This window comes from Mustelus asterias, unplaced genomic scaffold, assembly GCF_964213995.1.
Source record: "Mustelus asterias unplaced genomic scaffold, sMusAst1.hap1.1 HAP1_SCAFFOLD_208, whole genome shotgun sequence".
NCBI lineage: Eukaryota > Metazoa > Chordata > Chondrichthyes > Carcharhiniformes > Triakidae > Mustelus > Mustelus asterias.
The window spans coordinates 507,676-524,632 of NW_027590196.1; the positions used below are offsets into that span (position 1 = coordinate 507,676).

At 45.9% G+C, this 16,957-nt stretch overlaps 1 protein-coding gene across 3 annotated transcripts in view; it reads left to right on the plus strand.

Annotated features, from left to right (window-relative positions):
* The window catches only part of sh3pxd2aa (SH3 and PX domains 2Aa), a 622,535-nt gene that overhangs the window by 379,352 nt on the left and 226,226 nt on the right, over positions 1 to 16,957 (plus strand). The window lies entirely within an intron of this gene.

The following is a 16,957-nucleotide window of genomic DNA, read 5'->3' on the forward strand; positions in this document are numbered from 1 at the left end:
TGTGACTAGTGGTGTGCCGCAAGGATCGGTGTTGGGTCCATTGTTGTTTGTCATCTATATCAATGATCTGGATGATAATGTGGTAAATTGGACCAGCAAGTTGGCTGATGATACAAAGATTGGAGGTGTAGTGGACAGTGAGGAAGGTTTTCAAAGCTTGCAGAGGGATTTGGACCAACTAGAAAAATGGGCTGAAAAATGGCAAATGGAATTTAACGCAGACAAGTGTGAGATATTGCACTTTGGAAGGACAAACCAAAGAAGAACGTACAGGGTAAATGGTAGGACTCTGAAGAGTGCAGTTGAACAGAGGGATCTGGGAATACAGGTACAGAATTCCCTAAAAGTGACGTCACAGGTGGATAGGGTCGTAAAGAGTGCCTTTGGTACATTGGCCTTTATAAATCGGAGTATCGAGTATAAAAGTTGGAGTGTTATGGTAAGGTTATATAAGGCATTGGTGAGGCCGAATTAGGAGTATTGTGTACAGTTTTGGTCGCCTAGTTACAGGAAGGACGTGAATAAGGTTGAAAGAGTGCAGAGAAGGTTCACAAGGATGTTGCCGGGACTTGAGAAGCTGAGATACAGAGAGAGATTGAATAGGTTGGGACTTTATTCCCTGGAGCATAGAAGATTGAGGGGAGATTTGATAGAGGTGTACAAAATTTTGATGGGTATAGATAGAGTGAATGCAAGCAGGCTTTTTCCGCTGAGGCTAGGGGAGAAAAAAACCAGAGGGCATGGGTAAGGGTGAAAGGAGAAAAGTTTAAAGGGAATATTAGGGGGGGCTTCTTCACGCAGAGAGTGGTGGGAGTGTGGAATGAGCTGCCGGACAAAGTGGTAAATGCGGGGTCACTTTTAACATTTAAGAAAAACTTGGACGGGTTCATGGATGAGAGGGGTGTGGAGGGATATGGTCCAAGTGCAGGTCAGTGGGACTAGGCAAAAAATGGTTCGGCACAGATGAGAGGGGCCAAAAGGCCTGTTTCTGAGCTGTAATTTTCTATGGTTCTGTGGTTTTCTATGGTTCTAAAGACTTGTGTCAGAGGCCCAGCGATTTCATCTCTCGTCTCCCTGAGCAGCCTTGGATAGATTCCATCAGGCCCTGGGGATTTGTCAGTCTTTATATTCCCTAAAAAACCTAACACTTCCTCCCTTGGAATGGAGATATTCTCTAATGGGTCAACACTCCCCTCCGAGACACTCCCAGTCAACACATCCCTCTCCTTGTGAATACTGACGCAAAGTATTCATTTAGGATCTCTCCTCCTTCTTTGGGCTCTGAGCATAATTCCCCACCTTTGTCCCTGAGAGAACAACAAAGAACAGTACAGCACAGGAAACAGGCCCTTCGGTCCTCCAAGCCTGTGCCGCTCCTTGGTCCAACTAGACCAATCGTTTGTATCCCTCCATTCCCAGGCTGCTCGTGTGACTATCCAGGTAAGTCTTAAACGATGTCAGCGTGCCTGCCTCCACCACCCTACTTGGCAGCGCATTCCAGGCCCCCACCACCCTCTGTGTATAAAACGTCCCCCTGATATCTGAGTTATACTTCGCCCCTCTCAGCTTGAGCCCGTGACCCCTCGTGATCGTCACCTCCGACCTGGGAAAAAGCTTCCCACTGTTCACCCTATCTATACCCTTCATAATCTTGTACACCTCTATTAGATCTCCCCTCATTCTCCGTCTTTCCAAGGAGAACAACCCCAGTCTACCCAATCTCTCCTCATAGCTAAGACCCTCCATACCAGGCAACATCCTGGTAAACCTTCTCTGCACTCTCTCTAACGCCTCCACATCCTTCTGGTAGTGCGGCGACCAGAACTGGACGCAGTACTCCAAATGTGGCCTAACCAGCGTTCTATACAGCTGCATCATCAGACTCCAGCTTTTATACTCTATACCCCGTCCTATAAAGGCAAGCATATCATATGCCTTCTTCACCACCTTCTCCACCTGTGTTGCCACCTTCAAGGATTTGTGGACTTGCACACCTAGGTCCCTCTGTGTTTCTATACTCCTGATGACTCTGCCATTTATTGTATAACTCCTCCCTACATTATTTCTTCCAAAATGCATCACTTCGCATTTATCCGGATTAAATTCCATCTGCCACCTCTCCGCCCAATTTTCCAGCCTATTTATATCCTGCTTTATTGCCCGACAATGCTCTTCGCTATCCGCAAGTCCAGCCATCTTCGTGTCATCCGCAAACTTGCTGATTACACCAGTTACACCTTCTTCCAAATCATTTATATATATCACAAATAGCAGAGGTCCCAGTACAGAGCCCTGCGGAACACCACTGGTCACAGACCTCCAGCCGGAAAAAGACCCTTCGACCACTACCCTCTGTCTCCTATGGCCAAGCCAGTTCTCCACCCATCTAGCCACTTCTCCTTGTTTCCCATGAGCCTTAACCTTCTTAACCAACCTGCCATGTGGGACTTTGTCAAATGCCTTACTGAAATCCATATAGACGACATCCATGGCCCTTCCTTCATCAACCGTTTTTGTCACTTCCTCAAAAAGGGGTCCGATTTTTTCCCCGACAACCCTTTTGTTCTGAACGTATGAATAAAATGCCTTGGGATTCTCCTTAATCCTGTCTGCCAGGGACATTTTGTGACCTCTTTTTGCCCTTCTAATTCCTCGTTTGAGTTCTTTCCTACTTTCTTTGTATTCCTCCAGAGCTCCCTCCGTTTTTAGCTGCCTGGACCTAATGTACGCCTCTCTTTTCTTTTTGACCAATCCCTCAATTTCCCGGTTATCCACGGTTCTCGAATCCTACCCTTCCTATCCTTCATTTTTACAGGCACATGCCTATCCTGCAGCCCTGACAACTGTTCCTTAATAGACTCCCGCATGCCAGATATGGATTTACCCTCAAACAGGCTCTCCCAATCAACAGCTGCCAATTTCTGCCTAATCCCACTAAAATTAGCCTTGCCCCAATCCAACACCTTACCCTTGGGACACCACTCATCCTTTTCCATCACTATCCTAAAGCTAACAGAATTGTGGTCACTATTTGCCACATGTTCCCCTACCGAAATTTTGAAGACCTGACCGGGCTCATTCCCCAGTACTAGGTCCAGTATAGCCCCCTCTCTAGTTGGGCTATCTACATATTGTTCCAAAGAACCTTCCTGTACGCATTTTACAAATTCCTCCCCATTCAGACTCCCAGCCCTACGCGATTTCCAGTCTATATCAGGGAAATTGAAGTCTCCCACTACAACAACTCTATTTTTCCTGCACCTATCCATTATCTCCTGACATATCCGTTCTTCCACTTCCCTTGGGCTGTTGGGGGGCTGTAGTATACCCCCAACATAGTGACTGCGCCCTTCCTGTTTCTGAGCTCCACAGAGAGAGAGAGAGACACTTCTTCGCAGCTTGATATCCACCCCTTTCTAAACTAAAACTGAAAGTAAATCCTTGAATTCTTCTGGGGAGGAACTACATGACTTTAACTTGTCAATCAATCTTCCCCCTCACAATGCAGGGTCATAAAAGGTCCCAGAGTAAAAATAAGCAAAACCCATTTAAACCATTGAAGCAACAATCAAAGGACTTCTCCAGATAGCTCGGTCACAATGACAAAATCAAAGCTGTTGTAGCTGCAGAGAACATGATTTACAAAACAATTTCTTGAAGGTACACTAAAGTCACATGTGAAATACCTGATCTCCCACCTAATCCCATTTACCTGCACTTGGCCCATAGCCCTGAATGTTATGATGTGCCAAGTACTCATCCAGGTACTCTTTAAAGGACGTGAGGCAACCCACCTTTACCACCCTCCCAGGCAGCGCATTCAAGACCGTCACCACCCTCTGCGTAAAAAAGTTTTTCCTCACATCCCCCCTAACCCTCCTGCCCCTCATCTTGAATCTATTGTCCCCTTGTGACTGACTCTTCAACTAAGGAGAACAGCTGCTTCTTATCCACTCTGTCCATGTCCCTCATAATCTTGTACACTTTGATCAGGTCACCCCTCAGTCTTCTCTGCTCCAACAAAAACAACCCAAGCCTATCCAATGTCTCTTCATAACTTAAATGTTCCATCCTAGGCAGCATCCTGGTGAATCTCCTCTGCACCCACTCCAGTGCAATCACATTCTTCCTATAATGTGGCGACCAGAACTGCGCACACTACCCAGCTGTGGCCTCACCAAAGTTCTATGCAACTCCAGCATGACTTCCCAGCTTTTGTAATCTATGCCTTGATTGATAAAGGCAAGCGTCCCATGTGCCTTTTTCATTACCCGACTAACATGCCCTTCCGCTTTCAGAGATCAATGGACAAAAACGCCAAGGTCCCTTTGTTCCACAGAACTTCCTAGTGTCATGCTGTTCCTTGAATACTTCCTTGTCAACTTACTCTTTCCAAAGTGTAATACCTCACAGTTTTTGGGGTTAAGAAACATAGAAAAACTACAGCACAAACAGGCCCTTCGGCCCACAAGTTGTGCTGAACACATCCCTACCTTCTAGACCTACCTATAACCCTCCATCCTATTAAGCTCCATGTACTCATCCAGGAGTCTCTTAAAAGACCCGATTGAGTTCGCCTCCACCACCACTGACGGCAGCCGATTCCACTTAACATAGAAACCCTACAGAGCAGAAGGAGGCCATTCGGCCCATCGAGTCTGCACCGACCACAATCCCACCCAGGCCCTACCCCCACATATTTACCCGCTAACCTACGCATCTCAGGACTCTAAGGGGCAATTTTTAACCTGGCCAATCAACCTAACCCGCACATCTTTGGACTGTGGGAGGAAACCGGAGCACCCGGAAGAAACCCACGCAGACACAAGGAGAATGTGCAAACTCCACACAGACAGTGACCCGAGCCGGGAATCGAACCCGGGACCCTGGAGCTGTGAAGCAGCAGTGCTAACCACTGTGCTACCTTGCCGCCCCAAAGTGCAGTTTACATATAAACATAAAAACTAGAAACAGGAGTAGACCATTCGGCCCTTCGAGCCTGCTCCACCATTCATTTTGATCATCGCTGATCATCAATTTGAATATCCTGATCTTGTCTTCCCCCCCATATCCCTTGATCCCTTTAGCCCCAAGAGCGATATCTAATTTCTTCTTGAAATCCCACAATGTTTGGCCCCAACTACTTTCTGTGGTAGTGAGTTACACAGATTCACCACTCTCCCAGTGATGAAATATTTCCTCACCTCAGTCCTAAAAGGTTTACCCCTTATCCTCAAGCTGTGATCCCTAGATTTGGACTCCCCCATCTGCCACTTATCTGCCCATTTGACCATCACGTCCATATCTTCTTGTAGCCCGAGACACTCAGACTCACCCGGCCAATCTTTGTGTTTTCCACAAACTTATTAATCCTACCCACCATATAGTTATCGATGTAGTTATATAAATGATGAATAATAGGGGACCCAGCAGAGATCCCCATGGGATGCCACTGGACACTGGCTTCCAGTCACTAAAGCAGCCTTCTGTCATCACCCTGGGCCTCCTCCAACTGAGCCAATTTTGAATCTACTTGTATCAATGTACCCTGTATTCGATGTGCATTTACTTTCTTTATAAGTCTCCCATGTGAGGCCTTGTCAAAGGCTTTTCTGTAGTCCATATAAACTGCATCAATTGCTCTCCCTTCATCTACACACCTAGTTACCTCCTCAAAAATTTCAATAATCTGCCTTCCTTTTTTGCTACCAAAGTGGATAACCTCACATTTTCCACATTATACTGCATTTGCCATTCATTGGTCCACTCATTCAACTCACTCACTCACACTGAAGGATCTCTGCATCCTCCACACAACTCACCCTCACACCCAACTGTGTCATCTGAAAATTTGGAGTCATTACATTTAGTTTCCTCATCTAAATCACGAATATATATATAGTGAATCGCTGAGTCCCAGCAGTGATCCCTGTAGTATCCCATTCATCACTGCCTGCCATTTGGAAAAAGACCACTTTATTCTTACTCTTTGTTTCCTGTCTACCAACTAGTTTTCTAACAATCTCAATACACTACCCTCCATCTCATGTGCTTTAATTTTACACGCTAACCTCTTATCCTTATCGAAAGCCTTCTGAAGTTCCAAATAAATCACATCCACTGTCCCCCCTCACCAACTCAACTAGTTACATGCTCGAAGAATTTGACCGGTATGGTAAAGTTCACCATGGAAGCTTGTAAACCCTAGCAAGTATCAGCACTTGTGTTTGTCTGTGGTTCAATATCTCTATGAGCTCCCAGTTTATGCCACCATTCCTCTGACTGTCCATCTCTCTGTGACACTTCATGGCTGACAAACTCCAACACTCATTGCTTCAGGTGGAACATAGAACATAGAACAGTACAGCACAGAACAGGCCCTTCGGCCCACGATGTTGTGCCGAGCTTTATCTGAAACCAAGATCAAGCTATCCCACTCCCTATCATCCTGGTGTGCTCCATGTGCCTATCCAATAACCGCTTAAATGTTTCTAAAGTGTCTGACTCCACTATCACTGCAGGCAGTCTATTCCACACCCCAACCACTCTCTGCGTAAAGAACCTACCTCTGATATCCGTCCTGTATCTCCCACCACGAACCCTATAGTTATGCCCCCTTGTAATAGCTCCATCCACCCGAGGAAATAGTCTTTGAACGTTCACTCTATCTATCCCCTTCATCATTTTATACACCTCTATTAAGTCTCCCCTCAGCCTCCTCCGCTCCAGAGAGAATAGCCCTAGCTCCCTCAACCTTTCCTCATATGACCTACCCTCCAAACCAGGCAGCATCCTGGTAAATCTCCTCTGCACTCCTTCCAGCGCTTCCACATCCTTCCTATAGTGAGGTGACCAGAACTGCACACAATATTCCAAATGTGGTCTCACCAAGGTCCTGTACAGTTGCAGCATAACCCCACGGCTCTTAAACTCCAACCCCCTGTTAATAAAAGCTAACACACTACAGGCCTTCTTCACAGCTCTATCCACTTGAGTGGCAACCTTTAGAGATCTGTGGATATGGACCCCAAGATCTCTCTGTTCCTCCACAGTCTTCAGAACCCTACCTTTGACCCTGTAATCCACATTTAAATTTGTCCTACCAAAATGAATCACCTCACATTTATCAGGGTTAAACTCCATTTGCCATTTTTCAGCCCAGCTTTGCATCCTATCTATGTCTCTTTGCAGCCTACAACAGCCCTCCACCTCATCCACTACTCCACCAATCTTGGTGTCATCAGCAAATTTACTGATCCACCCTTCAGCCCCCTCCTCTAAGTCATTAATAAAAATCACAAAGAGCAGAGGACCAAGCACTGATCCCTGCGGCACACCGCTAGCAACCTGCCTCCAATCCGAAAATTTTCCATCGACCACCACCCTCTGTCTTCGGTCAGACAGCCAGTTGCCTATCCAATCGGCCAACTTTCCCTCTATCCCACACCTCCTCACTTTCATCATAAGCCGACCATGGGGGACCTTATCAAACGCCTTACTAAAATCCATGTATATGACATCAACTGCCCTACCTTCATCAACACACTTAGTTACCTCCTCAAAAAATTCTATCAAATTTGTGAGGCACGACTTGCCCTTCACGAATCCGTGCTGACTATCTCGGATTAATCCGCATCTTTCTAAATGGTCGTAAATCCCATCCCTAAGGACCCTTTCCATCAATTTACCAACCACCGAAGTAAGACTAACCGGTCTATAATTACCAGGGTCATTTCTATTCCCTTTCTTAAACAGAGGAACAACATTCGCCATTCTCCAGTCCTCTGGCACCATCCCCGTGGACAGCGAGGACCCAAAGATCAACGCCAAAGGCTCTGCAATCTCATCCCTTGCCTCCCAAAGAATCCTAGGATACATTTCATCAGGCCCAGGGGACTTATCGACCTTCAGTTTATTCAAAACTGCCAAGACATCCTCCCTCCGAACATCTATTTCCTCCAGCCTATTAGCCTGTAACACCTTCTCTTCCTCAAAAACATGGCCCCTCTCCTTGGTGAACACTGAAGAAAAGTATTCATTCATCACCTCGCCTATCTCTACTGACTCCATACACAAGTTCCCACTACTGTCCTTGACCGGCCCTAACCTCACCCTGGTCATTCTTTTATTCCTCACATAAGAGTAAAAAGCCTTGGGGTTTTCCTTGATCCGACCCGCCAAGGACTTCTCATGTCCCCTCCTAGCTCTCCTAAGCCCCTTTTTCAGCTCATTCCTTGCTAACTTGTAACCCTCAATTGAGCCATCTGAACCTTGTTTCCTCATCCCTACATAAGCTTCCCTCTTCCTTTTCACAAGACATTCCACCTCTTTTGTGAACCATGGTTCCCTCACTCGGCCATTTCCTCCCTGCCTGACAGGAACATACCTATCAAGGACATCCAGTATTTGTTCCTTGAAAAAATTCCACTTTTCATTAGTTCCTTTCTCTGACAGTTTCTGTTCCCAACTTATGCCCCCTAATTCTTGCCTAATCGCATCATAATTACCCCTCCCCCAATTGTAAACCTTGCCCTGCCGTACGGCCCTATCCCTCTCCATTGCAATAACAAAAGACACCGAATTGTGGTCACTATCTCCAAATTGCTCTCCCACAACCAAATCTAACACTTGGCCCGGTTCATTTCCCAGTACCAAATCCAATGTGGCCTCACCTCTAGTCGGCCCATCCACATATTGTGTCAGGAAACCCTCCCGCACACACTGCACAAAAAGTGCCCCATCCAAACTATTTGACCTACAAAGGTTCCAATCAATATTTGGAAAGTTAAAGTCCCCCATGACAACTACCCTGTGACCCCCAGACATATCCATAATCTGCTTAGCAATTTCTTCCTCCACATCTCTATTACTATTTGGGGGCCTATAGTAAACTCCTAGCAACGTGACCACTCCTTTCCTATTTCTAACTTCAGCCCATATTACCTCAGTGTGCAGATCCCCCACGAAGTGCCTTTCCGCAGCCGTTAAACTATCCTTGATTAACAATGCCACTCCTCCACCTCTTTTACCAGCTTCCCTACACTTAGTGAAACATCTATACCCCGGAACGTCCAACAACCATTCCTGTCCTTGTTCTACCCACGTCTCCGTAATGGCCACAACATCGTAGTCCCAAGTACCAATCCACGCCCCAAGTTCATCTACCTTGTTCCGGATGCTCCTTGCATTGAAGTAGACACACTTCAACCCACCTTCCTGTCTACCAGTACCCACCCTTGACCCTGATACCTTCCCCAATACCTCACCACCCTCACTGACTTCTGGACTACAACTCCCTTTCCCACTCCCCTGACAAATTAGTTTAAACCCCCCTGAAGAGCCGTAACAAATTTCCCTCCGAGGATATTGGTGCCCCTCTGGTTCAGGTGCACCCCGTCCTGTTTGTACAGGTCCCACCTTCCCCAGAACGTGTTCCAATTATCCACGTATCTGAAACCCTCCCTCCTACACCATCCCTGCAACCACATATTTAACTGCACTCTCTCCCTGTTCCTCAACTCGCTATCACGTGGTACCGGCAACGTACCAGAGATGACCACATGTTTCGTCTTGGCTCTCAGCTTCCAGCCCAGCTCCAGAAATTCCTGCTTTAAATCCCCGTCCCTTCTCTTACCTATGTCATTGGTACCAATGTGCACCACGACTTGTGACTGTTTCCCCTCCCCCTTCAGAATCTGGAAAACACGGTCTGAGACATCACGGACCTTGGCATCCGGTAGGCAACATACCATCCGTGAGTCTCTTTTGCTGCCACAGAACCTCCTATCTATCCCTCTAACTAACGAGTCCCCAATAACTATCGCCCTCCCGCTCTCCCCCTTTCCCTCCCGAGCCACAGAGACGGACACAGTGCTGGAGATCCTCTCACTGCGGCTCCCCACTGGTATGTCATCCCCCTCAACCATATCCAAAGCGGAATACTTGTTGCTAAGGGGAACGACCACCGGGGATCCCTGCACGGACTGCTTCCTCCCAGCCCCTCTCACCGTCACCCATCTGTTTTCAATCCTCGGAGTAACTGTATTCCTAAAGCTTGTGTCTATGGCCATCTCTGCGTCCCTGATGATCCTAAGTTCCTCCAACTCCAGCTCCAGTTCCCTAACACGGTTTTGGAGGAGCTGCAGATGGGTGCACTTCCCACAGGTGTAATCAGTAGGGACACTGTCGTCGTCCCTCACCTCAAACATAGTGCAAGAGGAACATTGCACTGCCTGCACACCCATCCCCTCGAGATACCTTGCCAGTACCAGGTAGAAAGTGCAAAAATGAATTCAACTCACCCCTGCTCGCCCTTTCTGCCTAAGCCCTGTGAGCCAAAGTCTTATAGCTCACACTCTGCTTCCCACACACTCAAGCCCTGTGAGCCAAAGTCTTATAGCTCACACTCTGCTTCCCACACACTCAAGCCCTGTGAGCCAAAGTCTTATAGCTCACACTCTGCTTCCCACACACTCCACTGCCCACTCCCGACGCTGCCCGCTGTATACTGCAGCCTACCTTTTATACTTCACGCGCTTAAAAAACCCTTCCCAGACTCCTTTGCTGCCCACTTCTAGTTTTCACTTTAAACTTGAAAAACTGCTGTTAAAGTAAAGGCCAAAAAAATACACACACTAGCTGACTAATTAAATAAATAAACAATTCAATTAATCCAATTAATCTCTTACCAGCACTGCTGCTTTTCAATCACCCCTCTCAGCTTGCTCCAGTGGATCAATGAGGGGGAACCTCCCAGGTAACTGACTTTTAAAGTTAAAAAAAAATGTTGTTCATTGACCCTTGAACCTATCAAAACATTTCTAGAGACTCCCACCTTTGTTACCCATGATTTGGATGAGAATATAGGAGGCATGGTTAGTATGTTTGCAGATGATACCAAGATTGGTGGCATAGTGTACAGTGAAGAAAGTTATCTCCGATTGCAACAGGATCTGGATCAATTGGGCTAGTGGGCTGACGAATGGCAGATGGAGTTTAATTTAGATAAATGAGAGATAAGGGATTAAACTTATTTAAAAATCCATACCCCTAATGTCTAAAATCATGAGAGGGCTGGATAGAGTAAATCGGGAGAAGCTGTTCACACTCGTAAAAGGATTAAGAATGAGAAGACACAGATTTCAAGTGACTTGCAAAAAAGCAAATGTGACGTGAGAAAAAGCTTGGTTTGGGTCTGGAATGCTCTGCCTGGAAGTGTGGTGGAGGCAGGTGCAATCAAGACAATGAAGAGGACATTAACTGATTATTTGAATAGAAACAAGGTGCAGGGGTACAGGAAAATGGCACTGTGATGATGTTCATTTGGAGAGCAGTAGCAAGCACACAGGGCCAACTGGCCTCCTCCTATACCTTAACAATTCTGTGATCTGTTAACCTGCTGAGTTCCAGGAAGCCTGTAGCACAAATTGACATACACAGTTAAATGGCCATGAAAGGTTGGACTGTTTCCAATCTGACTGCTGAATCACAGTATGATGGTGACCAGGTAATATAACAATTTTGTTTGGAACCTCTTAAGTGTGCAGTTACAATCAAAATAAAATCATTTACAAGTCAGCGTCTTACCTGTCTGATGGTAGGTAACTACCAGGCCACATTTTCCCACATTCCTTGTCTTAACAGAAAATACTGAAAATTCACAGCAGGTCATTCAGCAACTGAAAGAGAAAGGCATTGAAGCCATGTATCCACCTGCCCTCACTCATTATGCATGCCTGATTGAGAGCCCAAACCATTAAAAGTATGAATTCAGCAAAACTTTTGTTTTGTACAAGGGAAGTGAATTGTGACTGCTTGATTGACATCTTTAAGAGGTTCTTTATTGTTTCTGTGATCTGGATTGCCAATATCTGTGTTTATTTGCATAATATTAAAAGGTATGAAATGTTTGAAGCCTCTGTTATTGACACTGAGGCCCTGATTTTACCGGCATGGCCGCCCTGAAACAGGAGCAGGCGAGGCTCGCAGAATGGCATTCCCCATTGGCCTTGGGCGCAATCTTAAGAGCCTCGGGCGGCCATGTCGGTAAAATCAGGGCCTTAGTGTTGAAGGAACAGCAGATTTTTTCAATGAACATTTCTGAGTGGGTGTTTTTTTTTCTTAGCAGTTCTATATTTGCCATTGGTATTATATGGCTTATTCATTCTGTATGTAGTCCATGCTGGGTGAAGGTACATGGAGAGTTGGAGGGTTATGATTTGGCATTGTGAGTATGAAGAGACATGTGGAGCAGCTGTGGGTCATGATTTGGCATGGAAAGTGTGAGGGGTGATTTCGGGTGGTCGGGGAGCATGAGATGCATTGAGTTGGCATGAAGGCTCTGAGGGGCCAGGGAGTGGGTGGGAGGGGTGAAGAGGGTGAAGACTAGAGGGCCTAACTGCTTTTATTATAACTGGGACAAAGTCCCAGAGGACCAAAGCTCTCCTTTACACTTACCAGTAACTGCCTAGGATCTGTTTCTGTTCTCAGCAGTTTGGGATCTATTTACACTATGTGATTGGAGGCACTTTAAACTGAGGCATGTTTGCCATGTTGAGAAATTTCCCAAGGTAGCGAAAATCTAGCCCATCAGCATTTACTGTCAAGCCCTTTGCAAATCTACTTGTCTCAATGAAATCACCACTCAATCTTCTTAATTCCAGAGAATATATATCCTTTTTTAGGCACACTACACTAATCAATACACACACTACTCCAAATGAGGCCTCATCACAACCTGTACAATTGTAGCAAGGTTTCCTTACTCCTGTACTTCAACTCCCTTGCAATAAAAGCCAATACACCATTTGTCTTCCACTCTCTCTATGCTGATTTCCTCTGCTTCATGTACAAGCACAGGCACCATTGGTTCCTCAGCATTTTGGAACAATTCGGTTCTTCCGAATCAAATGAATAATCTCTAATTTCCCCACATTATACCAGCATTAAACTTAACCTGTATAACTAACTTTCTCACCTGCTTTAGAACATAGAACATAGAACAGTACAGCACAGAACAGGCCCTTCGGCCCACGATGTTGTGCCGAGCTTTATCTGAAACCAAGATCAAGCTATCCCACTCCCTATCATCCTGGTGTGCTCCATGTGCCTATCCAATAACCGCTTAAATGTTCCTAAAGTGTCTGACTCCACTATCACTGCAGGCAGTCCATTCCACACCCCAACCACTCTCTGAGTAAAGAACCTACCTCTGATATCCTTCCTATATCTCCCACCATGAACCCTATAGTTATGCCCCCTTGTAATAGCTCCATCCACCCGAGGAAATAGTCTTTGAACGTTCACTCTATCTATCCCCTTCATCATTTTATAAACCTCTATTAAGTCTCCCCTCAGTCTCCTCCGTTCCAGAGAGAACAGCCCTAGCTCCCTCAACCTTTCCTCATAAGACCTACCCTCCAAACCAGGCAGCATCCTGGTAAATCTCCTCTGCACTCTTTCCAGTGCTTCCACATCCTTCTTATAGTGAGGTGACCAGAACTGCACACAATATTCCAAATGTGGTCTCACCAAGGTCCTGTACAGTTGCAGCATAACCCCACGGCTCTTAAACTCCAACCCCCTGTTAATAAAAGCTAACACACTATAGGCCTTCTTCACAGCTCTATCCACTTGAGTGGCAACCTTTAGAGATCTGTGGATATGAACCCCAAGATCTCTCTGTTCCTCCACAGTCTTCAGAACCCTACCTTTGACCCTGTAATCCACATTTAAATGAGTCCTACCAAAATGAATCACCTCACATTTATCAGGGTTAAACTCCATTTGCCATTTTTCAGCCCAACTTTGCATCCTATCTATGTCTCTTTGCAGCCTACAACAGCCCTCCACCTCATCCACTACTCCATCAATCTTGGTGTCATCAGCAAATTTACTGATCCACCCTTCAGCCCCCTCCTCTAAGTCATTAATAAAAATCACAAAGAGCAGAGGACCAAGCACTGATCCCTGCGTCACTCCGCTAGCAACCTGCCTCCAATCCGAAAATTTTCCATCGACCACCACCCTCTGTCTTCGATCAGACAGCCAGTTACCTATCCAATCGGCCAACTTTCCCTCTATCCCACACCTCCTCACTTTCATCATAAGCCGACCATGGGGGACCTTATCAAACGCCTTACTAAAATCCATGTATATGACATCAACTGCCCTACCTTCATCAACACACTTAGTTACCTCCTCAAAAAATTCAATCAAATTTGTGAGGCACGACTTGCCCTTCACGAATCCGTGCTGACTATCCCGGATTAATCCGCATCTTTCTAGATGGTCGTAAATCCCATCCCTAAGGACCTTTTCCATCAATTTACCAACCACCGAAGTAAGACTAACCGGTCTATAATTACCAGGGTCATTTCTATTCCCTTTCTTAAACAGAGGAACAACATTCGCCATTCTCCAGTCCTCTGGCACCATCCCCGTGGACAGTGAGGACCCAAAGATCAAAGCCAAAGGCTCTGCAATCTCATCCCTTGCCTCCGAAAGAATCCTAGGATATATTTCATCAGGCCCAGGGGACTTATCGACCTTCAGTTTATTCAAAACTGCCAGGACATCCTCCCTCCAAACATCTATTTCCTCCAGCCTATTAGCCTGTAACACCTTCTCTTCCTCAAAAACATGGCCCCTCTCCTTGGTGAACACTGAAGAAAAGTATTCATTCATCACCTCGCCTATCTCTACTGACTCCATACACAAGTTCCCACGACTGTCCTTGACCGGCCCTAACCTCACCCTGGTCATTCTTTTATTCCTCACATAAGAGTAAAAAGCCTTGGGGTTTTCCTTGATCCGACCCGCCAAGGACTTCTCATGTCCCCTCCGAGCTCTCCTAAGCCCCTTTTCAGCTCATTCCTTGCTAACTTGTAACCCTCAATCGAGCCATCTGAACTTTGTTTCCTCATCCCTACATAAGCTTCCCTCTTCCTTTTCACAAGACATTCTACCTCTTTCGTGAACCATGGTTCCCTCACTCGGCCATTTCCTCACTGCCTGACAGGGACATACCTATCAAGGACACCCAGTATTTGTTCCTTGAAAAAGTTCCACTTTTCATTAGTGCCTTTCCCTGACAGTTTCTGTTCCCATCTTATGCCCCCTAATTCTTGCCTAATCGCATCATAATTACCTCTCCCCCAATTGTAAACCTTGCCCTGCCGTACGGCCCTATCCCTTTGAATAGTTTAGCAAACTAGATTCATTTAACTTGGTTCTTTCATTCAAGTGGGAAATCATAAACCAAGATAACCAAATGACCCTGAAGAAATTACCAACAAGATTTAATTTTTAGTAACTTTTGCTTTAACATGAATCAGAACCAATGTAAATTAAATATGAATTAACAGGCAAACGATAGAAAAACCATAGAAAATTACAGCTCTGAAACAGGCCTTTTGGCCCTTCTTGTCTGTGCCGAACCATTTTTTGCCTAGTCCCACTGACCTGCACTTGGACCATATCCCTCCACACCCCTCTCATCCATGAACCCGTCCAAGTTTTTCTTAAATGTTACCACTTTATCTGGCAGCTCATTCCACACTCCCCCCACTCTCTGTGTGAAGAAGCCCCCCCTAATATTCCCTTTAAACTTTTCTCCTTTCACCCTTAACCCATGCCCTCTGGTTTTTTTCTCCCCTAGCCTCAGCGGAAAAAGCCTGCTTGCATTCACTCTATCTATACCCATCAAAATCTTATACACCTCTATCAAATCTCCCCTCAATCTTCTACGCTCCAGGGAATAAAGTCCCAACCTATTCAATCTCTCTCTGTAACTCAGCTTCTCAAGTCCCGGCAACATCCTTGTGAACCTGTTCTGCACTCTTTCAACCTTATTTACATCCTTCCTGTAACTAGGTGACCAAAACTGTACACAATACTCCAGATTCGGCCTCACCAATGCCTTATATAACCTTACCATAACACCCCAACTTTTATACTCGATACTCCGATTTATAAAGGCCAATGTACCAAAGGCACTCTTTACGACCCTATCCACCTGTGACGTCACTTTTAGGGAATTCTGTACCTGTATTCCCAGATCCCTCTCTTCAACTGTACTCTTCAGAGTCCTACCATTTACCCTGTACGTTCTACTTTGGTTTGTCCTTCCAATGTGCAATATCTCACACTTGTCTGCATTAAATTCCATTTGCCATTTTTCAGCCCATTTTTCTAGTTGGTCCAAATCCCTCTGCAAGCTTTGAAAACCTTCCTCACTATCCACTACACCTCCAATCTTTGTATCATCAGCCAACTTGCTGATCCAATTTACCACATTATCATCCAGATCATTGATATAGATGACAAACAACAATGGACCCAACACCGATCCCTGTGGCACACCACTAGTCACAGGCCTCCACTCAGAGAAGCAATCCTCCACAACCACTCTCTGGCTTCTTCCATTGAGCTAGTGTCTAATCCAATTTGCTATCTCCCCATGTATACCTAGCGACTGAACCTTCCTAACTAACCTCCCATGAGGGACCTTGTCAAAGGCCTTGCTGAAATCCAGGTAGACAACATCCACCGCCTTCCCTTCATCCACTTTCCTGGTAACCTCCTCGAAAAAGTCTAATAGATTGGTCAAACATGACCTACCACGCACAAAGCCATGTTGACTCTCCCTAATAAGTCCCTGTCTATCCAAATATTTGTAGATCCTATCCCTTACCACACCTTCCAATAACTTGCCCACCACCGACGTCAAACTTACTGGCCTATAATTTCCCGGATTTCTTTTGGAACCTTTTTTAAACAACGGAACAACATGAGCCACCCTCCAATCATCCGGCTCCTCCCCCGTGAATACTGACATTTTAAATATGTCTGCCAGGGCCCCTGCAAGTTCAACACTAGCTTCCCTCAAGGTCCGTGGGAATACCCTGTCCGGTCCTGGGGATTTATCCACTCTGATTTGCCTCAAGACAACGAGCAC